We start from the raw sequence: 12,573 nt of genomic DNA on the forward strand, positions 1-12,573 counted from the left end.
TATTTTTTATTATTTATTCCCAACATGTTGCAAGTTGCTGACCAGCCCAGCATTTATTGTCTTTTTCTAATTTTCTTCAAGGATTTTGTAATAAGCTGCCTTCTTGAATCTCTGCAATCCATCTGCTGAAAGTATTTCGATAGGTAGTGAGTTCCAGAACTTTGACACATCAGTGACCAAGCAATAGCGAGATTTTTCCAAGTCAAGTTGGTGACTGATTTGGAGGGAAGCTTGGAGCTGGTGGTTTTCAAATGCATCTGTTTTGCTTTTCCTTCATAGAGTTCGAAGCTTTGGGAGGTGCTGTTGAGCAAGTCCTGACAAGTTGCTACAGTGTATCTTGTAGATGGTAAAAAGTATATCAGTGGTGCAAGGAGTATACTTACGTACAAGTGACCTCTTTTGTCCTGGATGGTGTAGATCTTCTGGAGCGCTATTGAAGCTGCACTCATCCAGGCAAGTTGGGAGTATTCTCTGACATTCCTGATTTGTGTTTTGTCGATGCTGAACAAGTATTCTGAATTTAGAAGAAAGCCACACACACAAAATACCCAGGTTCCAACCTGCTGTTGTAGCCAAGGTATTTATATGGTTGATCCAGGAAATCTTTTGATCAAGGTGGCCACTAGGATATTGATGATGGGAATTCTGTAATGGTAAAGCTATTGAATGTCAAGGAAATGTAATTGGACTTCCTATTTGTCCTGATTGTAATGAGGTCAGTCAGATGGCCCTCATAAATGCATTCCCTGATAGGGGCTGTTAATCTCGTCCTGTCAGGGAGGCCTGGCTGACAGACAAGAACAGGAGAGTCAAACATCCTGTTCACTCTGAGAGCTGGCTCTGAGGGAGTTGGATCAGTGTCAAGAACTCTTGACATGTAAATGAAAGGTACCAGCCTCTGTGGAGGTAATTCACTCTTGTTGAGGATGGTTATGAAGCTGTAAGTTTCTGGCACAAATGATATTTGTTCCATATCAGATCAAGCCTCGATGTTGTCCAATTCTTCCTGCATATATGTATGAAATAATTCTGTGTTTTGAGAAGTCGCAAATGGTGCTGAACAGTGTACAATCATCAGTGAATATCCCACTTCTGATCTTCTGAATAAGATAAACTCATTGATGAAACAGCTGAAGATGGTTGGATTTAGGACACTAAACTGAGGACCTCTTTAAGTCCATATCTTGAGGTTGAGATAACTGGTTTCCAATCATAACAACAATCTTTCTTTGTGCTCTATGCCGTTCCAAGCAGTGAAACTTTTTCCTCTGAATTTTCATTGGCTCCAATTTTTCTTGCATTCCATGATGTGACAGCTGGTTGAATCCTTGTAGTCAACAGCACTTACTCTCACATCACCTCTTCAATTTGTCTCTTTTGTGCACACTTGCCCCAGAATTGTGGATGAGATTTGAAGTGAAGTGGACCTGGTGGAGCCCTAACTAAATACTGGAGAGTAGATTATTAGAGCATAAATGCTGCTTGAAAGCACTATCGTGACATTTTACAATTTTGCTGATGATTGAGTGTAAATTAGTGGGATGAACATTTTTTTTGGAACTGCCATTTGTGATGCTAGTGTTCTCAAGAAGAGGCATGATTGCTTCATCCTATCTGCTTCAACCTATTTGAAATTGCCTTGTCTTCTGCAACATATACTGGGCCCTGCCATTATTTGGAATAGGAAAGTTCATGAAGTCATTAGTTATATAAGTCTTCACCACCGTTCATGATCACAGGCGAGCAGGACTGCAGCATTATAATTGGATTTGTTGGTTGTGGGTTGGTACACTCTGTCTAAAGAATGTTGCCTCCACTGTTTGACATGTCTATAGTCCTTTTTGAGACAGTGAACGTTAGTGCAACTGAAAATGTTTAGAGGACTATAAGTCCAATTGTCCACAAATATTTATATTTTTGTTATACAGTAAAACATAAGTCAAGTTTTAGCTCAAGTGATCTTATGATGGCCAACAAATGTTAGCTATTAGGATTGGTCATTGTTTTTTGTATTTAGTCCATGGAAATGTGTTTTCTAACCCTGTTCCTGAGCAGGCTTGTATCCATAGAGGCCCTCTGCAGAGACTTTAGGCTCAGAAAGTACTACCTGTCCACAGTACCCGTTTAAAGACTTAAAATACGCTTCAATATTTCGGATAAATTCAAAAACTTACCCGGAAAGGCTTCCCAATATAATATATATAGAACGTTTATGAGCATGCTCCTTTCCTAAGCATTTATCATTTTTGGTTTTTTTGGATAACTAACAGTATCCAGAAGGAAGTGCATGGAGTTCTGGCTGTACAAGAAGCAGAGCGATAAAAGTCAGATTTTGCCGATCTGATAGATCAGCAAATTATCTGGAACAATTGCAAAACAATTTCAGTTTGCATAACTTCTAGTGCGGAATGTTCTTTGCGGTTTTAAATTTTGTCCAATTTAATACAACAGCTGCAAAAAACAATTTCGTAAAGATTTCTAAAGCTGAAATCCACAACAGAATACAAAATGAACTGTAAAGAACTGAACATCACATTAATATTCACAGGCACAAATTGCGGGAGGGTGTAATTACAGCATGACAAATTTACGTAGGTAGTTTCCATCATAAATGTGGACACAGGAATTTATAATTGAACAAGTTGACAAAAAACGAATGCAGAAATTTTCATAAAATATGATAGAAAATAATATCAAATATGAAATAAAAATAACCACAGAATAAATGACTTTAAAGTGGGGACAGAATTATGTCTGCGTGATTATCATCTCTTAATCTCAACTCCTGGTACATCCAAAGACGAGAAAATAAAGTAAGATGATTGAGCATCAAACTGTCACCTCTAAGCTTATCAGTTTGCAGTTTGAAGTGTATTAGATTGTGGGTCTCATGACAGCAGCCTGCTTAGAATAAGTGGCCTCAGGGCTACTTAGATCGATCACTTTAGTGGAGGGTGAAACTTCAGCCGGGTCTTCTGTGAGCAAAGGGAGGGCCAGCAGAGGTTCAGATCTCCCTTGTGAGGCCTGAGGAAGAACTCCTATATGGTTTATGCTTTTTGAATGCCAGCTTCACTTAACAAGGCAGCCGCAACAGTTGAAATGCCTTTCTGGATCCTGATGACATCTTAGAAGCCTGATTCGCTTGATTCAGTAAGTTTCTGACTGAGCCAAGCAGGCACCTCAACCACCTGATAAAGGGATTCAATAAAGGACGGGGCTATACATTTTCAGAGGCAATTCAAACTGCACAGTTTCCCCACTGCAGTCAGTTTGGGTGGGTTAAAAATCAACTCCTTGTGTTTGGAGGCGATTGAATAGCTTTATTTCATTCAGTGAGAAAAGTGTAAACCAGTCTTGGAATTTAGTCAATTTCCTTAAGAAGTGCTAACAGTATTGTCAGTTTTTATTATGATGTTTGATGTTGTTTTGGCCTTGAATTAAGCACTCGATGACAAGCAAGCAGGAATGTCTAAGAATGTCACTATTAAAATAGCTGGCCCTTATTGAAGGTGCATTGCTTGTTGTTAGTGGATAAGGAACTCATGTACCTGGCACTTGCTGGACGATTGTTGCCTGGAGTCTGTTTGTGAGATGTTGGGCTTAGTGCCTGCCATCATGGGCTGCAGAAATGTAAACAACCTTTCTCTAATGACTGCAAATCCAAAAAAACAGATTTAATCTCATATTGTATGAGATCTGAATTGTTCTTTATGGTTCAAAACCTCTAGGCATGCAGCAGAATGGTTTGTTTCGGTCTATGTGAAACATCCATAACTAAACTGTGATGTAGGCGTGCGACAAAAAAGGAGGAAAAAATGGCTACTGTGAGTAAAGACTGCACTGACATGTCATTGACGGACAGTCTGTCTCACATCAAGCATATCTCTTTGTCAAACCTTAGCATCTGAGCAACTGGATTTAACAATTGATGATGAATAAGTGCATGACATGGAATTTGTCTGGAATGTCAGTCGACCACTTTCAACTCTGCGGCTGGGCTGTTTGCTGCCACCAAGAGACTCTCAATGAGACGAAGTTATTGTTTTAAACACAATGTCGTTTGTTGTATGTTAGCAATCAGGTACAAGGTATATTAGTAAGATAACTATTGTTGCTGAGACCATTAGGAGATATGGGACATAGGTCACCACTCCATGAGATCCTAAGATACCCTTCTTGATCCCCACCCAAGTCAGTATATATCATCAGATTGGGTGGAGCTTAACATAACCGCCAATACCTTATCCAAGCATTTTTCCTTGTTATTAACATTTATACTTTCAGAGAAATAATTACATTTATGATTATCCCATCTGCCCATATGTCTCTGATTTCCCAAATTCAGATAGTCCGGAGGTTTCACAAGGCTCTTCAGAATTGGAAGGCTGGTAACTTGTTGGCTTGAAGATTGTGTTCTTGAAAGTTTGTAGGTTTTAATGCCTCTGTCTGCTGGAGGATCATTTATTGATGGACGGCTTGTCACTGAGGATGTTGTTCAACATAAACTAGGTAGTCGGTCCACTAACTTATTTGGAGGACCCTTAATCTCCAAAATTTATTTCACAGTGGAACTCTTCCCTGCTGAATCAGATAATTGTGCCACAGCATCATCTGGGGAACATTTATTCTTGTGAATTTCCTGCCTTCTCTGGGCAAAATGGAGTTTTGCCAGTTTTTTTGCATGCCTCTACGGGCTTGATAGGCAATACCTTTCATTTTCCATGACTTTCTCAAATAAAGCTTAATGCCTCCATCCTAGTAAATTTTTCCAGCCTGATTCTTTGTTTGAATAATAGATTTCTTGTTCTTAGTGTGGTTTCTACTTACAACTTTTGCTGTTAGATTCTATCTGATTAGGTTTTTAAGTTGCACTTTTGTGGCCTTAAATTCTGTCTTTGCAAAATTATTGGTGTTGCACACTCAGTTTAAATTTCTTTCATGGTCTTGAATTTTCCTAATATAGCACTTCATCATGGTTTCCAATTGCTATGGCAGCAACACTTACTGTGAACTGCCTGTTCACATTGTTACTTTAAAGTTTCCTTCTTGTGAACTGGGATTTCTAATTTTACTCATGGAATTATGATGCCTGTTTTCTTCCTAACTCAACTTCTAATCAGGACTGCTCTAGCAGATTCCTGTTTCCTAATAAATCTGTGCTAGATCATGTTTGCCTTTCTTGTCAGGCCTGAAGTGAAAGGCTTTACTATTAATTGCTGTTTCTTCCTTGTCGATCTTCTTACAACTTTTTCTGCAGCCTGTTTCACTGTTCAGCTGCTGCAGTTACTGATTAGCCATATGAGTAGTTCTTAAAGCTGTAAAGTCTTTAAAGAACTAAAAGTCAAATACTTTCCTTAAGTCTACTGGAATTCTCTGCTCCTGGGTACATCAGTATTCTCACCATTGTGTGGTACAGGTAAATTGAATTCCAATTCCTACAGCTAACTACCATGCAAGATCTATTGGGATGCCAATCACTGGAAGCTGGTATTTGGAATGGTTAGCTGCAATCAAGTGAGCCTAAACTAGAAGTGGCTGCTGACCTAACCACAATTAAGTTTATTGATTGTTAGCAATCAGCTACCAGTTACATCTTCTTTACGCAGAGGGTGGTGGGTGCCTGGAACACGTTGCCAGCGGAAGTGGTAGAGGCGGACATGATAGCGTCATTTAAGATGTTTCTAGACAGATACATGAATGGGCGGGGAGCAGAGGGATACAGATCCTTGGAAAATAGGCGACAGGTTTAGATAGAGGATCTGGATTGGCGCAGGCTTGGAGGGCCGAAGGGCCTGTTCCTGTGCTGTAAGTTTCTTTGTTCTTTGTTCTCTTTGTACATTAGTAAGATAAACATGGCTATTAAGACATTAGGAGACCTGTGGATATAGATCTTCACTTCAAAAGAGCCTGAGTTGTTCTGCCCTATTCCCATCGAAGGTGATAAGACGTCATCAGACTAGGTAGAGCTTAATGCAGTCTTCAAAATTAACACTTTTTGAACTATTATCTTGTACAACAGCTCACTGTTTTGCAGTTTATGTTTCTTTAATGGAATGAGGACATCACTGGCTAGACAGCATTTATTGTTCATCCCTAATTGCCCAGAGGGAGTTCAGAGTCAACTACATTGCTGTGGGTCTGCAGTCACATTTAAATGACCAGGTAAGGATGGCCGTTTCCTTCCCTAAAGGACATTAGTGAACCAGGCAGGTTTTTCTGAAAATGGATTATCAATAGATTATCATTAGATCCTTAATTCCAGATACGTTATTGAATTCAAATTCCACCATCTGCTGTGGTGGGGTTCAAACTCAGGTCCCCAGACTGTAATCTGGGTCTCTGGATTAACATTCCAGCGATAATACCTCTAGGCCATCGCCTCCTCCATTGTTGGGTGTCCATATGGATAAAGAGGAACTTGAGTAGCTTTGGGTATCAAATCCTGGATGTCACTACCTGGAGGCCAGCAATGAAAACACTTGTTCACACATCTTGGGTTCAGTTCACACCAGGATTGGGTTGCATAGAGATGAGCAGCTGCAACTGCAAAGCAACACTTCTAACTGATAACACTATCACAAGGGGAATTGCCAAGGCAAGAGGAAGTGAAAGATTGTCTGAGTAGATTCTCAGAATGGACATAAACAAAAGATGGACAGTTCGCATGGCCTTTTAATATAGTTGCTATGATATATTACTGTGTTTTTGATAACATAATTTATTCAAACATTTGAAAACTTTGCTAATCTGAATAAAGTATTCAAATGCAAAAAAAAACCCTCAACAGTCCTTGATAAAGGCAAGGTGATACAATTCAAAGGTTCCTGATACAGTATTGTACCTGATTCATTACTGTTTATTATCTTGACTAATAGCTGACTAGATGGCTTGAGACTACACAGCAAACAGGTGAAGGACAAGAAGATGTACTAAATATTAAATATTCCTTTCTGAGTCTCTCAACTATTGCTGGCAAGCTTTCACTGTTTATAAGTTTTAATATTCAAAGTAAAGCAAATTATCATGAATAAACTGTATACTTTCACGAATAAGATGTATCTTTATACTTTAAGTGGAATGACTGAACATATGGAACTGAATGCTGATAAACTGCTGATGCCGTGTTTAGTCTGTTTTCCTGTGGTTAACGTTGATGCTATCTCCAGTGCTGAGGGCAAAGCTGCATTTTGCAAGACTAAAAATCAATTTTATTTGGCATTCAAAGCTGGATATTAGATTGGCATACATAAGTTCAGGAACTGTATTTAAATAGGTTCATTGAATCTTATTGCATGGAAAAGACTGTTCAGCTGAACAGACCCACCCCCACTCTTTGAAAGATCAACCTGATCAGTCCCACTTCTCCCATTCAATCTCTAAAGCCCTAAAATCTTTCCAAAACAAGTAAATTTTGATAGCTTCCCTAATAGTGCATCAGTTAGTTACTGTGCCAAAGACGATCTTTGGTTGTGTTGTACGACAGACCTAACAGGACATATAAGTAGGCTGTAATTTCTTTTAATTAGACAGGGGTAAACCAGAACTCCAAGCCAGATTGTAATATCAACACATTTGGAAGTGGTCACTGATGACGGACATGCTGTTGCTGTAGTGATTTGCTATAGAATATGCAGATGTTGCATACTCAACAATCACTTTGCTGTAGTGAGTTAGTATTGAGTTCAGTGAGGTTGGGAAGTGAACAAGCAAATGGATCTTACTTTGCTGCTTCAGAATCCTGTTGCAACTGTTGTCAAAAATGCAAATGATGAGAATTCCTCATCTAAGGAATTAAATATTGTTCTTATGGCTAAAGGGATCAAAACATACGGGAAGAAAATATGGTACTAATTAAGATAATCAGTCACGGTCATATTGAATAGTGAAGTAGGCTTAAAAAGCCAAATGGTTTACTCTTGTGTTCTATGTTTCTCTGGTTCTTCCAGAGGATGGATGAGGCATTTCAAGATAGGGAGGTGAGAAACTTCCTGTGAAGTCTTTGGTGTTTGATTGAATTTGTACCATTTGACTAGATGGGTGCTGCTGTTACACCACTCATGAAGCTCAACAGCATCCAAAAAGAACAGTTTATTTGATCAACCCATACCATTATATTCAATAGCCATCATAAATGAACTGAGTTTGCAGTTTGCTCAATTTATCAACAGTGTTTCACCAACTCACCAGCATCTCCCTCCTGTGCAATGTCTACTATTAAGAAGAACTAGAGTAATGCCATGATTTTTGAGTTTCCCTTGATTTTTCCAGATTAACACTCCTGGTGGTATTCACCACCTCTGCCAGGATGTGGCCCAGGGTAAGGGTCATTTGAGGCAGTTTGCTGCCACCGAAGCTGCTTTATTTTTGCTTTGTCTTGGGCCTATCGACTGATTAGTGGTAGAGGATACACCATCATAAAATATGGGAAGAGACACTGTTCTTAAATATCAAGAAGGTTTATTCCATAATAGCAATAAGTAATAACAGTATTTGGTCAGGCAGAATTAACAGAACATTAGGGAGCTGATACAGAGACACCTTTCTCTGAAAGCTAGAGGAGAACTTTTTGTCTCTGGCCACGGGGTTTGTGATATCTGTGCAGTGGGTACAGCCAATGTAACGTGAACATTAATCACTTCAGAGCTTTACTTTATACAAAATTTTTCCCTTAGCCAACCCATAATTCAATCATGTAATTGACATTATTGCATTTATCCCTAGCCCATCTCTCCCAGAGTATCTGACTTCACAAATACAGGAGGTCTGGATGTTTCACACATTTCTCATAACACACGCTCTTCGGACTTGGAAGAATAGTTGGTTTTTAGCATGAGGACTTGTTCTAATGTGTGAAGCATTTCTCACTGGACATCTTTTTTCCTTTGGATATCCTTCCGGGAGCACATTGTTCTTTATAGATATTGTTGTTCAATCACCTTATCAGGAGGACCCTTAATTGTCCAAATTTCCCTCCTGGAAGACTGCTGCTCTGATGAAATACGTTTGGCTGATAAAGTAAGCTCTGATATGTTGCTGAAATATTGTTGCTCACTCAGCAATACCTTTGTCACTGTGTAGACCTTTTTATGTGTATTAGTTCAAGAGCTTGTGGCCTCTGGTTGACATCTGGTAGTAATCTCACTGACCCTCAGAGTTTTGATTCCAGTGAGGGTCCCCCCCATTTCATGGAGGTCTTGATGTTGCCTGATTATTGTCTAGTTCAGCAAGCGTTCTTTAGGAGAGGCAGCACAGGGCCCTTTCTGGCTCTCTGGACTGCTCAAACATTGCACCTCTACATGAAGACACCTTGAGCCCTTGTGACTGATCTTTGCATTCTTTGCATTTTCATCCCCACAGCTGGAAATAATACTGCTAACTTGGGTAATAACATGGCTCTCCATTTAGCTAACACATATTTTTTTTCTCTTTTTAATGAAGGGAAATGTCTTCTCTATGTCTATGAGTTGTTTTTATAGGCAAGTCTTAAGAGGTAATATGCATTACGTTAGGGTACTTTATTTTACACACACAGGAAAGGCTGACCAATCATAGGAATGTACTGTGGGCCTGTTTTGTACTGGATTGGAGGATAGATCAATGAATTGTTTGAAATGCCAACCAGTAACAGAAAGCTATTGAATCTGAACCTTCATTAGACCTTGGATCACCAGCCTTAATCCCATAATCCTGGCAAACTGCTGATGCCAACTGGCTGCCTAAAGACAGCTTTTTAGTTGGCTATGTATAAATTTCGATGAGATATGACAGTGGCAGCTGTCCTTAGGTAGGTTCAGCAGAGAAAGGAATACTAACTGGGTGCTGGTATTGGGGGGGCCAGCATGGAAGGGTAAGAGAGGATTACAAACAGGGGGCTGGTGTTGGGAGGGCCAGCATGGAAGGGTAATATAGGAATACAAACAGGGGCCTGGTATTGGGAGGGTCAGCATGGAAGGGTAATGGCCCATCATGTTACTTGCAAGCCTGGAGGAACACTACCTCTATGCCTGTTTCTTTTTATACAGTACATTAACAACAAATAAAAAAACTTACCATTTTCTTGGTAGCCTTTAGAGATAACATTTGAATCCATTGATTAGGCTGCATAAGAACCAGAAGTATTGAGCAGTGTATACCTGAGACAAGATCTATTCTGCTGTGCAGAATTCCAGAGTGTGGTTTCAAAATTAGGTCCTGATTAGCACATTAGAAAAAGGTCGTGAGACAATAAAATTGGAAGGTTTTGACTTAATTTTGCAACAGATGTTTCATACATGGCTGCACCCAGACCATTTGAAATCTTGGGACACAATGGGATAGATGTGGGTCTGCCCCAGTAAGTTTTAACTGCTTGTTTGAGCCAGTGTTGGGGCCTGGTGTATCCTGATCACAGGCTAACCAATGCTAATTGTAACATGGGAGCCTGGATATATTAGGGCTCATTACCTAAATGCAAATTTTGTTACTTTGGTGCTTCTCTTTTGTGAAAGAGTACAGTGTGTTCTTTGCCAAACTTACATTAGCGATGCTTTTGAATTGGAGGGCTGTGCATGCCTCTGGGCAAGGATGTAGTCCTAAGATGGTCTTGCAGCTGCTGGCATTACACATAGTAGGACTTCCTGTCTGCCTTATGATGGGTAATTATATATGGGTGCCTCTGACCTCACCAGGTGACACATTTCCATCAGCATGCCAATTCCTGTCACTCCCTTGCAGCTGACTATTTCAGTACATCTACCAGTGCAAATTCAATAATGTGTCTGAGTGTGGATTCCTGAACTTCAATGAGGTTGCATATCCATATATTATGGCTGTCTCAGTCTGGTTCATCCATAGTTGAAACAAGAAAGTACATTGGAACCCATGGTGTCAACCAACCTGTTAGATCATCTATTGGAGAAAATGCACCAGTACTAGGACCTTGTTGGCTCAGGGTTCCACTGCTGGTGTCCCTGTGTTATCTCATCTTTCGATAGTGCTCTGCAATTTGATTAGGTATTCCTGCAGCATCAGTCAATATAACAAGTGACCCTGACCATCTTCCCCTGACTTTGCTGCTAGAACAGAGATTTGGTGTAGTTTTTTCTTACTCTTTGATGTAGGGGAATATTGTTAGGATGTGAAGGTACACAAGGATCTATAGCGTAAATGAAAGTATGACTGGACAGATCCCTACTCAACATTTATTGAAAACACAATTTGTCAGGTAGGAAATTTCAGAAGAAGATTCTAGTACTCTATGGGTGCAGGTATATATATCTGGGGATGATACCAAAGAAAACTACTGTAACATTTCCTGTTAATGTGTCAATTAGTAACATTCCTTAATTGAAAGGCTGGTAATTTATATTTGCTTTGCTTACACTGGTGTAACATCAATAATGGTCTGATTATTTTCCTAAGAAGCATAACAGAGAATTGCTTCACTCTCTCTTTTGAGAATTTTTACATATTTAGAAAATTAAATGACATCTTTACAATAGATTTTCTGCAAAATCTAGTTCAAATTATCAATGACCATGAGGCCGAATGACCTCCTTCTGTGCTGTAGCCATTCCGTGATTCCATGATGATAGAAGTAAATATTTATTCATTACTTGCTTTGACACAGTTTTCGGCACGATAGAGACTCCCTGCCTGATCAAAAATAGTGGAAGACGTCAGAAATCCCAAGTCCAGTTTGCCCTGGCAATTCCCACTTTCGTCAGAGCAGCATTTGGGATAGGGCCATGGCTCATGTCTACCTGGTCTTTGGAGGAAACTAGCTACCTAAATCATCAGCATGAACTAACAGGTTCAAGAACAGCGTCCTCCCTGGTGTTATTAAATTGCTGAATAGACCTCACTAATTTCAAATCGAACATTGATTTTGCTTTTGTGCTCCTCCTGTGCAGCTGTAGCCTTGTATACCTTGCTCTGTGTAAACACCCTATGATCTGTATTTCCTTTTATGTTATGATCTGCCTATACTGCTTCCAAAAACAAAATTCTTCACTGTAATTAGGTACATGTGACAACAGTAAACCTAATCAAATCAGTTGCATCCACTCAAATCACATTCTGGACTCCCTTGAATCAGGAGCTTGGAGTGTAGATATTAGACAATGTAAGAGCAAGTCTACTTTTAGTGCACATGTTTTGGATAGCCAGGTACCCCTTTGGTGAGCTGAGGTATCCGTATCGATAATGTCCCAGGACGTCTGGTTATGGGGTCAAGGATCCTTGTCAAGTGCCAATGGGATTGCTAACTGTGGGGAAGATTATGTTTTAAATGAAGCCCTTCGAGCTGCCTAGCTTACCAAGATATGTCACGAAGTGTTAAGGCCTGTTACAAATTGTCAGTAAGTGACAAACGTGTCAAGACATTTCAAACCTGTCATGTCAAGATCTGTTTAGAAGAGCTGGAGCCTAGAGGCAGGGTTTCTGCCCAGCATCACCCACCTTTTGGGAACCAGCAGTCTCTTCAGTTCTTCTCACATCTCCTGGCCTCACTTCTAATCCAGCCTGCCCCAATAGACCAAAAATAATGACAGTAGGTTGTTTTCACAAGTTTGGGCTCGTGGAGCCAATATTTCT

Source organism: Rhincodon typus, chromosome 5 (genome assembly GCF_021869965.1).
Source record: "Rhincodon typus isolate 14 chromosome 5, sRhiTyp1.1, whole genome shotgun sequence".
Classification (NCBI taxonomy): domain Eukaryota; kingdom Metazoa; phylum Chordata; class Chondrichthyes; order Orectolobiformes; family Rhincodontidae; genus Rhincodon; species Rhincodon typus.